This window comes from Mobula birostris, chromosome 28 (genome assembly GCF_030028105.1).
Source record: "Mobula birostris isolate sMobBir1 chromosome 28, sMobBir1.hap1, whole genome shotgun sequence".
Classification (NCBI taxonomy): domain Eukaryota; kingdom Metazoa; phylum Chordata; class Chondrichthyes; order Myliobatiformes; family Myliobatidae; genus Mobula; species Mobula birostris.
In genome coordinates this window covers 29,504,511-29,523,247 of record NC_092397.1, presented here as the reverse complement: position 1 = coordinate 29,523,247, position 18,737 = coordinate 29,504,511, and the positions used below count along the sequence as shown (strand labels likewise).

General features: G+C 46.4%; 1 protein-coding gene and 1 long non-coding RNA gene across 2 annotated transcripts in view; one reads left to right on the top strand and one right to left on the bottom strand.

Moving 5' to 3' along the window:
- Nucleotides 1-7,026, bottom strand: part of LOC140189110 (uncharacterized) — a 592,538-nt gene extending 585,512 nt beyond the window's left edge. Inside the window, exons 1-2 of the long non-coding RNA XR_011883453.1 lie at nucleotides 6,884-7,026; nucleotides 2,106-2,217 (exon numbers count right to left, since the gene is read on the bottom strand). This is a non-coding gene — a long non-coding RNA (uncharacterized lncRNA). The remainder of the gene's footprint in view (nucleotides 1-2,105; nucleotides 2,218-6,883) is intronic.
- Nucleotides 1-18,737, top strand: part of LOC140189109 (uncharacterized) — a 579,671-nt gene that overhangs the window by 84,099 nt on the left and 476,835 nt on the right. The window lies entirely within an intron of this gene.

The following is an 18,737-nucleotide window of genomic DNA, read 5'->3' as shown; positions in this document are numbered from 1 at the left end:
AGGGGGAGGGAAAGAAGACATGGGGAGAAGTGGTCTCAAGATCCTCAGGTGTTCCTCCCGATGGGATAAAGCACAAAGAGGGGAAATATCAAAGAGAGATGAGAATGGAACTGTGATTGTCATGAGAGATTTAATCAGAAGCAGATTAGGGTAGTGCTGCATTGAGTACCTTTGCTTTGTGAGCTGCAGCAACCATGATCTGCTGGTGACAACCCATTCCAATTGAGTTTCCCATTCACATGCCGACATATCAGTCCCTTACCGCTGTCTTAACCGGTGGTGGGGTGGTAATGGGACAAGCTCCCACTTCCCATCAAATGCTGACAATGGTGTGTGTCTCAAATTGCCTCTGTCAATCAAGTCCAGCTCCTGGCTTTTACATATGGCTTCGCTACTACACCCAATGAACTGTTTCTTGTGCCAGGGGAAGTTGCAAATGGGTTTACTGGCATCATATAACCAACTGCTATGGACAGATGAGGCTCCTCAGCCATACTTGGCAGATCAAGTGGAAGAAGAATTCTGATCTCAAACCTCCACTAGCCTGTGGCAAGACCCATTCATGGGAAGACTTCGGGAGTAAACCCTGAGGAACAATCCGGAGCTGGATTCCCTGTCGGTGCTGTGTTCAATGCAGACTGGCAATCCTGCAACACCGCTGGTGTCTGACTGCATTGGTCTCTGCTGTTGCTTTGCATTCATCAGCTGTGTGGAGAGCAGGGGCCCCTGCATGGGCAACTGCTTGCTTTACATATTACACTTCCCCGACTTGCAGATCGGCTTCGAAACACGGGTGCAATATCCATGGTCGATCTTGACCAGCGGAGGGCCATGATCAACATGTCTGTACACGGCCTCCTCTCCGCTACAGTGAGGCCGAGTACAGGTTGAACAAGCAACGCCTCATATTTTGACAGTGTAGCCTCCAATCTCGACGGCATGAACATTGATTTCTCCAAATTCAAGAATAACTACCTTCTGTTTCCACAATCCACCCCCACTTTTCTTCTGATTTTTCACCCATTCTGATGGCCAATTAACCCCTTCACCTCTCCTCACGCACCCTCATGACTTGCTCATCAACTCTCTCTGGTTCTCTACCTCCTCCGTGTCATCCCATGGTCCAACATTCTCTCCTATTAGATTTCTTTCTCTTCATCTCTTTGCCTTTTCTGCATGTCACTCAGCTCCTCACATCATCATCCCTCCACAAACCACACGTTCCCCACCCCTCACTTGTCCCCCTCCCCCACCACCTTATTCTGGCTTTTGTCCCTTTCTTTCTCATCCCGATGAAGGTTCTCAGTCCGAAATGTCGACTGTTTGCTGAGTTCCTCCAGCATTTTCTGTGTGTTTGCTTCAGTCTGTGTATTGATTCAGCTAATCAAACTGGTACAGTGGAAGAGGAATTTGTGGAATGGTCAGAGACAGTTTCTTACAGCAGTATCTCACCCACGAACGGGCCATTTCAGATGTAATCTGTGTAATGAGGTGGGATTACAGAGAGATCTTGTGGTGAAGGATCCCTGAAGAAGTGATCACAATGTGGGAGATCTCCAGTTCACTGATTGAGGGTGAACACCAGGGTCAGAACCAGTGTCCTCAACCTAAATAAAGACAATTACAGAGACGTGACTGTGGAGTTGTCTGGGGCAGATGGGGTAAATAGGCTCAGGGACAGGTCAGTAATGAGCAGTGGCAGATGTTCAAGGAGACTATTCGTAACACTCAGCAGACGTTGATCCCGATTAGATAGAGAGATCACAGAGAGCAAAGAACATTCTGTGGTGAAAGGAGGCAGACAAGAGGATCAGGATTTTTCCAGGAACCAGTGATGAGACTAAATCTGAAACTAACAAGAAAAAAGCAGAGAGATTAACTCCAATAATTTGCATTAGTGTTCACAGTGGGGGCACAGCAAACATCCCACAGATATCTCATGGTGACATTTCAACAGTGTGCCATAATGTGTAACAATCACCATCACGTGGGAAAAAAATAATGGGACTAAAAGCAAACATTACTTGGTCCCAAAGACCTGCACTGGAGGCTTTCACGGGAAGTCTGGAGAGAAAGCAGAGACATTGAAGTCTGTCAAAACTCACTGTTACAGAAAGGTCCCAGTGGAGTTGAAAGCCATTGTTGAAAAAGGGTGGAGGATGAAAAGCAGGTAACTGTAGTCCAGTTAACTTCACTTCAGGTACTGGGGTCTGTAATCTATAAAGAAATAATGTCATTTAGAAAAGTTTAATGTCATTGAAATAAGTCACCAGGGTTTACAGTCAAATTCACACAGCACAGAAACGAGCCCTTCAGCTCAAATAGTCCATGCTGACCAAAGTTCCCATCTGAGCTCGTGGTCTGTAACCCCCTCACCACCACATTATGATCAAGGTTATCCTCCTCCTTGTCCCATTTCCTTCCAGTTGGCCCATATCCTTCAAAACCTTTCCTTTCCATCTACCTGCCCAAGTGCCTTTTTAATGTACCTGACTCAACCACTCCCCATAGCAGCTCATTCCATTTACTGACCAGTCTGTGTGTGGAAAAGTTGCCCTTCAGGTCCTTATTAAATCTCATCTTAAACCAATGCCCTCCAGTTCTTGATTCCCCAACACTGGCAAAAAGACTGTTCTCTTTCACCCAACCCTGGTCCTTCATGAATTTATACGCCTCTGCAATATCAGCACTCATTCTCCAACATTCCAAGGAAAATTGTCTAAAATTCTTTCCACAAATCTCCTCTGCACTCTTTCCAGCTTAATGCTGTCTGTCATTTGGCAGGGTTACCAAAACAAATCATTCTGGTCGCCAGTGAATCTTCTCAGCTCCAGGGTGGACAAGGTCAAATGTGTAATAAGGACACACTTCTGTAAAAACCTGACACTGTATACCAAGCACACTGAGCTGCCAGAGCACAGCACCGGCCAGTGAGGACACAGACCAGTACAACACCCGGCTCTCTATTACGAAGTTCAAAGCTGAAAGTAAATGTATTATCAAAATACATTTCTGTCACTGTATACAACCCTGAGATTAGTTTTCTTGTGGGCATACTACCAGTTTGTTGGAGCGGTAGGGGAGCATGAAACTAATTTGGCGGGGGTGGGTTGTAGAAACCAGAGTGGAGGCACTCAGGATAGGAGGGAAGGTAAAAAAGCAAAGATAGCATGCAATTACACTGTCAGATGATAGGGCATCACCGCAGCCAGCAGGGTGAGTATCAGTGCATGAGGGATGCAGAATCAAAGGGTAGTGATACTGTACTCAGAGTGTTATATCTCTATCCACAGAGTATAAGAAATAAGGTGGATGATCTTATTGCCCTATTACAGATTGTCAGATATGATGTCATGGCCATCGCTGAGTCGTGGCAGAAGGATGCTTGCAGTTGGGAGCTAAATGTCCAAGGTTACATGTTGTATCAGAGAGATAGGAAGGTAGGCAGAGGGGGTGGCATCAATTCAGTAGAAAGATGTGATATAGGATCAGAAGATGCTGAATCATTCTGTATTGAGTTACGAAACTGCAAGGGTAAAAGGACCCTGACGGCAGTTATATACAGGCCTCCAAACAGCAGCCTGGATATGGACCACAGATTACAACAGGAAATAGCAAAGGCGTGCCAAAGGGCAACGTTATGATAGTCATGGGAGATTTCAACATGCAGGTAGATTGGGAAATTCAGGTTGGAAATAGATCTCAGGAGAGTGAGTTTGTTGAATACCTACAAGAAGGCTTTTTAGAACAGGGATCAGCTACATTAGATTGGGTGTTATATAATGAAACCAGGGTAATTAGGGAGCTTAAGGTAAAAAAAAAAATCCTTAGGAAACAGTGATGACAATTTGATTGTGTTCAGCTTGAAATTTGATAGAAAGAAAGTAAAGTCTGACGTATCAGTATCTCAGTGAAGTACAAGATATTGCAGTGGTACGAGAGAGGAGGTGTCCAAAGTAAATTGGAAGCAGATGCTGGCAGGGATCAAGCAGAGAAGCAATGCTGTGAGTTTGTGGGAAAAATGAGGAAGATGCAGGATAGATGTATTCCAAAAAATGAAGAAACACTCAACTGGCAAAATAGGGCTGAGGATTGGGAAGCTTTTAAAAGCCTACAGAAAGAATAACAGGAGGGAAAAGATAAAATGTGAAAACAAATAGCAAACAATATCAAAGTGCATAGTAATAGTTTTTTCAAGTATATTAAAAATAAAAGAGAGATGAGAGTGGATATAGGACCGCTGGAATACGAGGGTGGAGAAATAATAAAGGGGGACAAGGAGATGGCTAATGAACTAAATGGGTACTTTGCATGAGTCTTTGCAGAAGACACTAGCAGTGTGCCAGATATTGAAGGGTGTGAGGGAAGAGAAATGAATGCAGTTACTATTACAAGTGAGAAGGCGCTCAAAAAGCTGAAGGACCTGAGGGTACGTGTCACCCAGACCAGATGTACTGCACCCTACGGTTCTGAAAGAGATAGCAATAGAGATTGTGAGGGCATTAGTAATTATCTTTCAAAATCATTGGACTCTAACATGGTGCCAGATGACTGGAAAACTGCAAATGTCACCCTACTCTTTAAGACTCCAGGAAAGCAACGGAAAGGAAATTATAGACCAGTTAGCCTGAACTCAGTGGTTGGGAAGTTGTTGGAGTGAATTTTTAAAGGAGGAGTTATGGAGTACTTGGAGACACAGAACAAGATAGGACAAATACTCAAACACGAGGAACTCTGTAGATGCTGGAATTCAAGCAGCACACATCAAAGTTGCTGGTGAACGCAGCAGGCCAGGCTGCCTCTCTAGGAGGAGGTACAGTCGACGTTTCAGGCCGAAACCCTTCGTCAGGACTAACTGAAGGAACAGCTAGTCAGAGATTTGAAAGTGGGAGGGGGAGGGGGAGATCCAAAATGATAGGAGAAGGCAGGAGGGGGAGGGATGGAGCCAAGAGCTCGACAGGTGATTGGCAAAAGGGATATGAGAGGATCATGGGACAGGAGGCCCAGGGAGAAGGAAAAGGGGGAGGAGGGGAAACACAAAGGATGGGCAAGGGTTATAGTCATAGGGACAGAGGGAGAAAAGGGAGAGTGAGAGAAAGAATGTGTGTACATAAATAACGGATGGAGTACGAGGGGGACGTGGGGCATTAGCGGAAGATAGAGAAGTCAATGTTCATGCCATCAGGTTGGAGGCTACCCAGACGGAATACAAGGTGTTGTTCCTCCAACCTGAGTGTGGCTTCATCTTTAAGTGGAGGAGGCCGTAGATAGACATATCAGAGAACGTGGAATTAAAATACGTATGTGGCCACTGGGCGATCCTGCTTTCTCTGGCGGACAGAGCGTAGGTGTTCAGCAAAACGATCTCCCAGTCTGCATTGGGTCTCGCCAATACATAGAAGGCCACATCGGGAGCACCGGACGCAATACATCACCCCAGCCGACTCACAGGTGAAGTGTCGCCTCACCTGGAAGGACTGTTTGGGGCCCTCAATGGTGGTAAGGGAGGAAGTGTCAGGACATGTGTTGCATTTGTTCCGCTTACAAGGATAAACGCCAGGAGGGAGATCAGTGGGGAGGAATGGGGGGGGGGGACGAACGGACAAGGGAGTCGCGTCGGGAGCGATCCCTGCAGAAAGCAGGTGGGTGGGGAGGGAAAGATGTGCTTAGTGGTGGGATCCCATTGGAGGTGGTGGAAGTTACGGAGAATAATATGTTGGACACGGAGGCTGGTGGGGTGGTAGGTAAGGACCAGGGGAACCCTATTCCTAGTGGGGTGGCGGGAGAATGGAGTGAGAGCAGATATGCGTGAAATGGGGGAGGAAGGGAAGCCCCTTTGTTTAAAAAAGGACACCTCCCTCGTCCTGGAATGAAAAGCCTCATCCTGAAAGCAGATGCGGCGGAGACGAAGGAATCACGGGAAGGGGATGGCATTTTTGCAAGAGACAGCGTGAGAGGAGGAATAGTCCAGATAGCTGTGAGAGTCAGTAGGCTTATAGTAGACATCAGTAGATAAGCTGTCTCCAGAGATAGAGACAGAAAGATCTAGAAAGGGGAGGGAGGTGCCGGAAGTGGACCAGGTAAACTTGAGGGGAGGGTGAAAGTTGGAGGCAAAGTTAATAACCACATGGGTCCGAGCTATGCCTGCCTTTTTGTTGGCTTTGTGGAACAATCTATGTTCCGAAAGTGGGGGACAGATGCCAGAATAGGTTGGGAACATAGATTGTTAATGGTCACATACTGAACCAAACCCCTCAAAAGGTGACCAAAATGCTCCCATCCCCTGTGCACCCTTTTTATCTGGGAATTTGGGGAGGTACTCTGAGTAACATGAAGAGAGATGTCCTACAGCTTATTCACAGCGGGGGAGGGGGGGTTGCAAATATCTTCTCAGAGGATAAGGGGTTCAGTGGAACAAGTCCACAGCTGAGAATGAAGGTGACAAACCCCACTGCAGTGGTGTCTGCTGTGGTCAGGCTTTCATATCCCTCTGGGCCTTGTTCACTGAAGCCCCTGTGCATGTGCCTCTAATATTGTTACACAGTTCCCTGTATGTGGCATCACAAGTAGACAGGATTGTGTGTTCTACTTGCCTTGTCAGCCAAAGAACTGCCTCTCATTAGAGTTGGACAAAACTGTTTAAAGACAGATTCAAAGGGGATCTGAAGGGTAAATATTTCACACAGAGAATAGCTGGCATCCGGTATTAACTCCCAAGCTAGAGTCACTGGTTTATACAGAAATGAAACAGTCCCTTCGGTACAACTCATCCCCGCCGACCAAGTTGTCGACCTGAACTCGGCCCATCTGCCTGCATTAGGCCCGTATCCCTCTCAACCTTTCCCATCCATGTGACTGTGCAAATATGTTTTAAATATTGTACCTGAGGCAGAGAGCCGGTGCAGTGAGGCGCTGACAGACACTCACTGTTCCGCGGGCAGGAAGAGGAGAGGCGGATCCCACAGCGGAGCCAAAACCCCAGCAAGTAGAGACCGGCTCCACCATCTCGGACTTCCCGCACTGGACCGTTTCCAAGGAAACGTCGGCGGTGACGGTGGGACCCCTGTGACGTCAACGCGTTTTTGTCACGTGACGGGGCAGCGGGAGCTGTCAATCAGTGGAGCCGCCAGAAAACTTGGGAGCATCGTAAATGGAATCGGTCTGGGGAGGGTGGAGGCGGATTTCCAGGAACGGTGACTCTCCCATCCCACCTCCGGGAAGTGACTGTAATATTCACATTGCAATCTGACTCTTCGGTCCTAGAAATATTTAATGTTTGTATTTTGTATATTTTTGTGTGGATAGTCCTTTTAATTTTGGGTAAAAAACGTTGGAACTGAATCACATTCATCAACTTTCCTGGTAACTTCCTCAAAAACACTCTACAAGATTGGTTAGACATGACGTACCATCACAAAGCCATACTAACTTTCCCCAATCAGTCCCTCTCTACCCAAATAATTATATCTGTGGTTGCTTAGAATACCTTCCAATAACCTTCCTACAACTGATATTAGGCTCACTGGCCTATGATTTCTTGGCTTATTCATAGACCCTTTCTTAAGCAACAGAACAACATTAACTAACTTCCAATCCTCTAGTACCGCACCAGTGGATGAGGAGGTTTAAGATATCTCTGCTCGGACCCTGCAATTTCTGCATTATCCTCCCACAAGGTCTGTGGGACCACCCTGTTGGGCCAGTAGATTTATTCACCCTAAGGCAGCGAACTTCTCCTCTTCTGTGATCTGTACAGGGTCCATGACCTCGCTGCAGCATTGTCTTACATATATGTCCCTCTCCTAAGGATTTACAGTGGAACAAAATCTATCTCCTGCAACTCTTGTGGCTCCACATATAGATTACCAATCTGATCTTTCAGAGGACCAGTCTTGCCCCTTTCTATCCTTTTGCTCTTAATATATCTGTATAAATGCTTTCGATTTTCCTGCATCTTTTCTGCAACAGTAAACACGTTTTCTTTTCACCCTCCTGATTTCCTTCTTATGTCTTCTCCTGCATCTCTTAAACACCTCAAGTACCCCATTTGTTCCTGCCTCTCAAGACCTGCTACATACTGTACATCTGTCATTTTCTTAATCCACTCTCAATTTCTCTCAGAAACAAGAGCCAAAGTTTAACCTGTTAGCCTTGCCTTTTATTCTGAAAGAAGATACAAATTCTGTGCTCTCAGAATTTCACTTTTGAAATCCTCCCACTTACAAATCACACCTTTGCCAGAAAATAGCCTATCCCAATCCACACTTGCCAGATCCTTCTGGTACCATAAAATCGGCCTTTCTCCAATTTTGAATCTCAACCTGAGGACCTGACCTATCCTCTTCCATAATTACATTGAAACTAATGGCATTATGATCACAGGATCCAAAGTGCTCCCCTACACAAACTTCTGTGACCTGCCCTGTCTCATTGCCTAACTGGAGTTCTGGTTCCACACTCTGTCCAGTTGAAACTTCTGTGTACTGATTAAGGAAACTTCCCTGAGACAAATTTGACAAACTCTTCCCATCCAGCCCTTTTATGGTATGGAAGTCACACTCAATATGTGGAACTTTGAAATCACACACTATCAGAACCTTAATTTTCTTGTAACAGTCTGTGATCTCTCTAAAAGTTCTCTCTGCTAAATCCCACGGACTGTTGGGTTGTCTATAATATAATCCCATTCCTTTCTTAATTCCTCAGTTCTACCCATAAAGCCTCACGAGACAACCTCTCCAGTCTACTCTGACTGAGCACTATTGTGACATTTTCCCTGACTAGTAATGCCACCTAGCTCCCTTTAATCCCTTCTGCTCTATGACATCTAAAACAATGGAACCCTGGAACACTGACCTGCCAGTCCTGCCCCTCCTGCAATCAAGCCTCACTAATGACATAATTCCACATGTTGATCCATGCACTGACCTCATCTGTCCTTTCCTACAATACTCCTTGTGTTGAAATATACGCAGCTCAGGACATCAGTCCTACCTTGCTCAAGCTTTTCATTCCTGACTTTGTACGTGGGGTTAACAACATCTTTTCCCACAACCACTCCACTATCTGTTCTGGTGCTCTGGTTCCCATCCCCTTGAAACTCTCATTTAAACTAACACCCCTAGTAAACCTTCCCACGAGGATATTAGTCCCCCTCAAGTTCAGAAGAGAACCCAGTGATCTGGAAATCTGAAGCCATCCCTCCTGCACCAACTCCTGAGCCTCTTTAAACTGTATGATCTTCCTATTTCTGACGTCACTGGCATGTAGCACAGGTAGCAATCCTGAAATTCACAACCCTGTGGATCTTGTGCTTTACGTAGCACCCAACTCCCTGAACTCACTTTGCAGGACCTCGTCAATAACCCTCACCACGTCATTGGTACACAAGTGAATCACAAGCTCAGGCTGCTCACCCTCCCACTTAACAGTGCTGTGAAATTGATCTGAGATGTCTCTGATCCTGGCAACTGGGAGGCAGCAACCATCCGGGAATCTTGTTCTCATTCACTTAAACTCCTTTGTATTCCCCTAACCAATGAACCCCCATCACTACAGCTCACCTCTTCTCCCCACTTCCCTTCTGAACCTCAGAGCCAGACTCAGTCCCAGTGACCTGACCCATGTGGCCCACGGTATTCCAAAGTGGTATGCATATTGTTGACGGGAACAGCCACAGGGATACTCTGCACTGCTTTCTTATTCACTTTCCCCCTCCTGACAACCATCCCGCATCTTGGGTTTAATCACTTCCCCCATGTCCTGTCTATCAACAACTCAGTCTCTTGTGGGATCCAGAGTCCATCCAGTTCAATCTTCAAATCCTCAGCACGGCCTGATAAAAGTTTCAGCTTTATGCCTTCTAGCAACAGTAGTCATCAAGGACACTGGATGTCTCCATTTCTTCAGTCGTAGAAGAGAGCATAACAGAGGGTCACTCACTGATGGGGTTATAGCACAGATCTCCCAAGACAATCTTGTTACATGCATGTGCAGTTCAACTCTTTGAATGATAATGCAGAAAGTTTGAAGTTAATAATTCATCTCCTTCTACCTTTGGCCACAAACTTATCAATTACCCCTTGTGTGTCTATTTTAATGTGAGGAGTATTATAAATAAAGCAAATGAGCTTAGAGCGTGGATCAGCACGTGGAGCTATAATGTTGTGGCCATTACATGGATGGTACAGGAGCAGGAATGGCTTTAGGTGTTTCAGAAAGGATAGGGAGGGAGGCAAAAGAGGCGGGGGTGTGGCACTGTTGATCAGGGATAGTGTCATAGCTGCAGTAAAGGAAGAAGACATGGAGGGAAACAAGAGGAATTCTGCAGATGCTGGAAATTCAAGCAACACACATCAAAGTTGCTGGTGAACGCAGCAGGCCAGGCAGCATCTCTAGAAAGAGGTGCAGTCGACGTTTCAGACCGAGACCCTTCGTCAGGACTAACTGAAGGAAGAGTGAGTAAGGGATTTGAAAGTTGGAGGGGGAGAGGGAGATCCAAAATGATAGGAGAAGACAGGAGGGGGAGGGATGGAGCCAAGAGCTGGACAGGTGATAGGCAAAAGGAATACGAGAGGATCATGGGACAGGAGGTCCGGGCAGAAAGACAAGGTGGGGGGGTGACCCAGAGGATGGGCAAGAGGTATATTCAGAGGGACAGAGGGAGAAAAAGGAGAGTGAGAGAAAGAATGTGTGCATAAAAATAAGTAACAGATGGGGTACGAGGGGGAGGTGGGTCCTTAGCGGAAGTTAGAGAAGTCGATGTTCATGCCATCAGGTTGGAGGCTACCCAGACGGAATATAAGGTGTTGTTCCTCCAACCTGAGTGTGGCTTCATCTTTACAGTAGAGGAGGCCGTGGATAGACATGTCAGAATGGGAATGGGATATGGAATTAAAATGTGTGGCCACTGGGAGATCCTGCTTTCTCTGGCGGACAGAGCGTAGATGTTCAGTAAAGCGGTCTCCCGGTTTGCGTCGGGTCTCGCCAATATATAAAAGGCCACATCGGGAGCACCGGACGCAGTATATCACCCCAGTCGACTCACAGGTGAAGTGTTGCCTCACCTGGAAGGACTGTTTGGGGCCCTGAATGGTGGTAAGGGAGGAAGTGTAGGGGCATGTGTAGCACTTGTTCCGCTTACACGGATAAGTGCCAGGAGGGAGATCAGTGGGGATGGATGGGGGGGACGAATGGACAAGGGAGTTGCGTAGGCAGCGATCCCTGCGGAATGCAGAGAGAGGCGGGGAGGGAAAGATGTGCTTAGTGGTGGGATCCCGTTGGAGGTGGCGGAAGTTACGGAGAATAATATGTTGGACCCGGAGGCTGGTGGGGTGGTAGGTGAGGACCAGGGGAACCCTATTCCTAGTGGGGTGGCGGGAGGATGGAGTGAGAGCAGATGTACGTGAAATGGGGGAGATGCGTTTAAGAGCAGAGTTGATAGTGGAGGAAGGGAAGCCTCTTTCTTTAAAAAAGGAAGACATCTCCCTCGTTCTAGAGTGAAAAGCCTCATCCTGAGAGCAGATGCGGCGGAGACGGAGGAATTGCGAGAAGGAGATGGCGTTTTTGCAAGAGACAGGGTGAGAAGAGGAATAGTCCAGATAGCTGTGAGAGTCAGTAGGCTTATAGTAGACATCAGTGGATACGCTGTCTCCAGAGACAGAGACAGAAAGATCTAGAAAGGGGAGGGAGGTGTCGGAAATGGACCAGGTAAACTTGAGGGCAGGGTGAAAGTTGGAGGCAAAGTTAATAAAGTCAACGAGTTCTGCATGCGTGCAGGAAGCAGCGCCAATGAAGTCGTCGATGTAGCGAAGGAAAAGTGGGGGACAGATACCAGAATAGGCACGGAACATAGATTGTTCCACAAACCCAACAAAAAGGCAGGCATAGCTAGGACCCATACGGGTGCCCATAGCTGCACCTTTAGTTTGGAGGAAGTGGGAGGAGCCAAAGGAGAAATTATTAAGAGTAAGGACTAATTCCGCTAGATGGAGCAGAGTGGTGGTAGAGGGGAACTGATTAGGTCTGGAATCCAAAAAGAAGCGTAGAGCTTTGAGACCATCCTGATGGGGGATGGAAGTATATAAGGACTGGACATCCATGGTGAACATAAAGCGGTGAGGCCCAGGGAACTTAAAATCATCGAAAAGTTTAAGAGTGTGAGAAGTGTCACGAACACAGGTAGGAAGGGATTGAACAAGGGGTGATAAAACCGTGTCGAGGTATGCAGAAACGAGTTCAGTGGGGCAGGAGCCAGCTGAGACAATAGGTCGGCCAGGACAGGCAGGTTTGTGGATCTTGGGTAGGAGGTAGAGACGGGAAGTGCGAGGTGTGGGAACTATAAGGTTGGTAGTAGTGGATGGGAGATCCCCTGAGCGATTAAAGTCGGTGACGGTGTGGGAGACAATGGCCTGGTGCTCCTTAGTGGGGTCACGATCGAGGGGTAAATAAGAGGTATCCGCGAGTTGTCTCTGTGCCTCAGCAAGGTAGAGGTCAGTACGCCAGACTACAACAGCACCCCCCTTATTGGCGGGTTTAATAATAAGGTTAGGATTAGTGCGGACGGAGTGGAGAGCAGAGCGTTCCGAAGGAGTGAGGTTGGAATGGGGACTAGGTGCAGTGAAGTCGAGACGGTTGATGTCCCGTCGGCAATTAGCGATAAAGAGATCCAAAGCAGGCAGAAGACCAGAGCGGGGTGTCCATGAAGAAGAGGAGGGTTGAAGACGGGAGAAGGGGTCATCGGTGGGGGTGGAAGAGTCCTTGCCGAAGAAGTAGGCTCGGAGACGGAGACAGTGGAAGAAAAGTTCCGCATCATGGCGAACACGGAACTCGCTGAGGTGTGGGCGAAGGGGGACAAACGTGAGGCCCTTACTGAGAACAGAGCGTTCTGCCTCCGACAGTTGAAGGTCGGAGGGGATGGTAAAGACCCGGCACGGATGAGAGCTGGGATCAAGGGGGGAGGGGGGAGGCTGGGGGTGTCAATGGAGAGGGGAGGGTTGGGGTGAGAAGAAGGTGGAGCCTCTGAGGGCCCAGGAGTTGACGATGGGATCTGGGGAAGACGGGGCTGCGGAGTGGTGGTGGGGGAAGTGGAGACGGGAGTCACAACAGCAGCACATAAAGACTCGGCCTGGAGTTCAAGGCTGGAGTCGCAGTTGGTGGTTGCGCAATCGCTTTGAATGTCTCCATGGTCGTTGCTGGAGTCCGGGTTTTTAATATGCCCTGAGGTGTTGCAGCCTGCGAGATCAATGGCAGAGGCCGCAATCTGAAGTTCATGCCTGCTAGTTTCAGGGCCAACAGGCTCTGGAGTCCGTAGATGTAGGATCTTGCAAACTTTGCCTAACATGACAAAGTCAAAAAAACGGCGATTGCAGGCATGAATCCGACGGAAGATGAAATAATGGGTAGGACCATTACAGACGGCGAAGAAAGTGTCCCGAAGGTGTGGAAGGGTCTGGGATAGGGACACCAAGTACACCTCCCCATGGCGGAGAGAGTCGCCTTCAGAGCTTGACGGGAGAAGCGGCGAGAGGTAGAGTCAATAAAATGTGAGTACCTGGGATCCTCAGAAGGTCCAAATTGAGATATGGAGGGGTTGTCTATGGAGTCTCTGTGGGTGGAAGGTAGGAACAAGAAGGGGCCAAAAACTCGACTGTGTGTGTTTTTATAGACCACCCAATAATAACAGGGACATCGAGGAGCAGATGGGGAAACAGATTCTGGAAAGGAGTAACAGTAAGTGTTGTTCTGGTGGGAGATTTTAATTCCCCAAATATTGATCAGCATCTCCCTAAAGTGAGGGTATAGATGGGGTAGAGTTTGCTAGGTGTGTTCAGGAAGGTTTCTTGACACAATATGTAGATAACCCTACAAGAGGAGAGGCTGTACTTGATCTGGTATTGGGAAATGAACCTGGTCAGGTGTCAGGTCTCTCAGTGGGAGAGCATTTTGGAGATAGTGATCACAATTCTATCTCATTTACCATAGCATTGGAAAGAAATAGGAACAGACAAGTTAGGAAAACGTTTAATTGGAGTAAGGGGAAATATGAGGCTATCAGGCAGGAACTTGGAAGCATAAATTGGAAACAAATGTTCTCAGGGAAAGGTACAGAAGAAATATGGCAAATGTTCAGGGGATATTTTTGCGTGGGATTCTGAGTCGATACGTTCCAATAAGACATGGAAAGGATGGTAGGGTACTAGATCCGCGGTGTACAAAAGCTGTTGTTAATCTGGTCAAGAAGAAAAGAAGAGCTTACAAAAGGTTCAAAAAACTTGGTAATAATAGGAATCTAGAAGATTATAAGGCTTGCAGGAAGGATTTTAAGAATGAAATTAGGGAAGCGAGAAATGGCCATGAGAAGATCTTGGAGGATAGGATTAAGGAAAACACCAAGGCATTCTACAAGTATGTGAAGAGCCAGAGGCTAAGATGTGAGACAATAAGACCAACCAAGTGTGACAGTGGAAAAGTGTGTATGGAACCGGAAGAGATGACAAATTAATGAATACTTTGATTCAGTATTCACTACAGAAAAGGATCTTAGCGATTGTAGGGATAACTTGCAGCAGATTGAAAAGCTTGAGCATGTAGATATGAAGAAAGAGGATGTGCTGGAGCTTTTGGAAAGCATCAGGTTGGATAGGTCACTGGACCGGACGAGATGTACCCCAGGCAACTGTGGGAGGCGACGGAGAAGTTTGCTGAACCTCTGGTGATGATCTTTGCATCTTCAATGAGGATGGGAGAGGTTCCGGAGGATTGGAGGGTTGCAAATGTTATTCCTTTATTCAAGAAAGGGAGTTGAGATAGACCAGAAAATTATAGACCAGTGAGTCTTACTTCAGTGGTTGGTAAGTTGATTGAGAAGATCCTGAGAGGCAGGATTTGTGAACATTTGGACAGTCATAATATGATTAGGAATAGTCGGCATGGCTTTGCCAAAGCAGGCTGTTCCTTACGAGCCTGATTGAATATCTTGAGCATTCAGAATTAATTATTGGGCTGTTAATATACGTTATGTGTGTTATTGGTTATATTGGACTGATAAAAATGAACGACCACCTTGGGTTGATTTGGAATTGAAAGCTGAGAAATAATTTTACTTAACCTCGTTATTAGGAGCTTCTTTACCTGTACAACTAGCCAACATTTCTAATCTAAATTTATATCCTATGATTAAGCAGTCATTATGAATTTGGTCCCATTTCATATTTTTTTAATCTTGAAAAAATTAACCTTTTTAGTTTAATTTATCGAAGCTATTTATTTAAACCTTCACTCAGTGATCCTACCTTTTCTCTTTGGAGGAATAAAGGAGTTTATTCCTTCATGTATCTGTTCAAATTGCTTAAAGACAACAAAGTCAAGGTACTGGAGTGGCCATCACAAAGCCCTGACCTCAATCCGATAGAAAATTTGTGGGCAGACCCAAAAAAGGTATGTGGGAGCAAGGAGGCCTACAAACCTGACTCAGTTACACCAGTTCTGTCCGGAAGAATGGAACAAAATTCCAGCAACTTACTCTGAGAAGCTTGTGGAAGGCTAACGAAACGTTTGACGGAAGTTGAACAATTTAACGGCAATGCTACCAAATACTAACAAAGTGTATGCAAACTTCTGACCTACTGGGAAAGCGATGAAAGAAATAAAAGCTGAAATAAATAATTCTCTCTACTATTATTCTGACATTTCACATTCTTAAAATAAAGTAGTGATCCTAACTGACCTAAGGCAGGGAATATTTTCTCGGACTAAATGTCAGCAATTGTGAAAAACTGAGTTGAAATGTATTTGGCTAAGGTGTATGTAAACTCCTGACTTCAACTGTAGTATTAATGGCAAGACTCTTGGCCACGTGGGGGATCAGAGGGATCTTGCGTTCCGAGTCCATAGGACACGTAAAGTTACTACTCAGGTTGACTCTGTGGTTAAGAAGGTATACGGTGCATTGGCCTTCATCAACAGTGGAATTGAGTTTAAGAGCCAAATGGTAAGGTTGAGGCTCTATAGGACCCTGGTCAGACCCCACTTGGAGTTCTGTGCTCAATTCTGGTCACCTCACTACAGGAAGGATGTGGAAACCATAGAGAGGGTTCAGAGGAGATTTACAAAGATGTTGCCTGGATTGGGGAGCATGCCTATGACAATAGGTTGAATGAACTCTGCCTTTTCTCCTTGGAGCAACGGAGGATGAGAGGTGATCTGACAGAGGTGTAGAAGATAACGAGAGGCATTGATCATGTGGGTAGTCAAAGTTTTTTTTTCCCCAGGGCTGAAATGGCTCGCACGAGAGGACATAGTTTTATGGTGCTTGGAAGTAGGTACAGAGGAGATGTCAGGGGTAAGTTTTTCTTATGCAGAGAGTAGTGTGTGCATGGAATGGGCTGCCAGCAGCAGTGCTGGAGGTGGAAACAATAGAGTCTTTTAAGAAACCCCTGGATGAATACATGGAGCTCAGAAAAATAGAGGGCTATGGGTAAGCCGAGGTAGTTCAATGTTAAGGACATCTTTGGCACAGCTTTGTGGGCTGAAGGGCCAGTTTTGTGCTGCGGGTTTTCTATGTTTCTAACATTATCAAAGTTTTAGATGAAATTCCTAAATCTGCAAAAATTCTGCACTAAGATAATCTGTAAATTTTGGGGAAATTACAGTCACACATTACACAGTTGCTTTTACAACTTTCCATAGCCTGCCCACATTCATGTCTCTCTTTCTGCCGGTGGTATTTCCAAAACTTTTCAAAGTTGAAGCACACATAATTCAAAGTTCAACTTTATCAACTCTCTGTTACATCCTGAGAAATGCCCAGTGGAAGGGAGGGAGGGGATGGATAGTGTCTATGAATAGCAGTCCACTATCAGGGTTGTATAGATGTCTGTCCTTGAAGTGCCAGTGTTGTAGAAGTGTTTAATGGTGGAGTACAGTGCTGGGTATGTACAGGTCTGTGTGCTCACTGCACAGTCCTGTGAGTATTATAGGCCTGTGTCCTGGTAGTGAAGGTTTCAATATTGTATAGTTCACCGTCCCTGTATTCAACTGCTGCCTTTCTTGAGCAGTCACATATGCAGGGCATGTTTATACCAGAGACAGACCCTCCCCTTCCCCTTGCAGTACGGGCCAGATATTGTTAAGATCTGTCTCCTTACAGTATGGTGCCAGCAGTTTAAACATCATATTTAACAGCATGTTGTCTGTGTATCCCAAAGGATTAAATAACCCACACGATTTACCTATCTAAATGGTCTGAGAGTCCCAACAGCACCTCCTCTTTAGTATCAACATGCCAGAGAATATCACCATACCCTCTTTCTGATCACGCTGTCCTCCATGTCCTTCTCCTTAGGGAACACCAATACAATGTGTTCATCTTCTACCTCGCATGCTACTCTGGCTCCAGGCATAAACTCAGTGTATTCATTTTCTGGTCACTGTTCGCCCTCCTGATTCACAGTGTGACTTGTTTCTTGCTTCTGGTAAGGCCCTCAAAGACCCTGTCTAATTTCATCTTCCTCAACCTTCCACATGACTCCTCTTGCATTTTTAAACAAATTCTCATCACCCTCAGTTCCCGAGTGTCCCTGTCCTTCTCTGCCCTCCTCACAGAGACGGGGAAACTCCTGAATTCTGACCGGCTGGACTGTAAGTGACGCTCGCTTGCAGGCATCACTTAACATTAGCTCCATCCAGTAGCATCAGCTCGCAGACTACTCTCTATGATTCGTATCCGATTCTGCTGTAATTAAACTCCAGAAACTTACATCTATCCACCTGCAGGTCCATTTTTATCCTTTCAATAACCATCTTAAAACGTTCTGCATTATCATCCTTTTTTTTTCCCAATGAATCTCCAATCATCTTGCTAGGCTCATTTCTCAATACTACGCCAAATATGCCCCCTCCCTGGCGGACCATCTATACACTTTCTCTGGAAACCTTCCTGAACACAAATAATGCCCCGTCCAAGCCTCAGGTGTAAAGGAGTCCCTGTCATTCAGAGAAGATTATTCACCCACTACAGCTACTCTATTGTTTTTACATCAGCCCATGACCTGCTGACTCATCTTTTCCTCTCTCTTACTGGCTATTGTGAGGTCTACAGTAAAATCCCATCACAGTGATTGCACCTTTCTTATTCCTGATTTCTCCCCACATTGTTTTACTGGATGAGCCTCTGGGATGACCTTAAACTTGTGACATTCTGCCTGATCAGCAGAACAGCTCCCCACCCTCTTTGTGCACCCTCTGGACTGTCTGAATCATATAAATCCTGGAATGCTCAGATACCAGTCCTGCCCTTCTCTCAACCAGATCTCTGTAATGGATGAATCACCGTGACATGACTAATTCAGGCTCTAAGTACACCTGCTTTCACTGTTCTACACTCTACACTGAAATAAACTCACTTTTGCCTTTTGGTGCCACTCTGCTCAATAATGTGGCCCTGTGGCGACCCACTTTCTAGCATACACGAACCGGCTCACGAAACAGTGCGCGCAGGCAGTGGGGCCGGCGACAAAAAGGGCCCCAGACCATCTTCACCAGCAGGGGGAAAATCCCGGGCGCTGAAAGGGTCTGGGAATATGCTTTCCCCATAGCAGTCTCGCTCGGGGAGGGCGGGAACGGGAAGGCTTTATAAAGCAGGCCGCGAAGTTTGTATAAATCTCTTTCATCGCAACTCTAACTCACCGACTACGTGTGGTTATTTTAGCGCTGTGTGCAGCACACCGCCACAATTG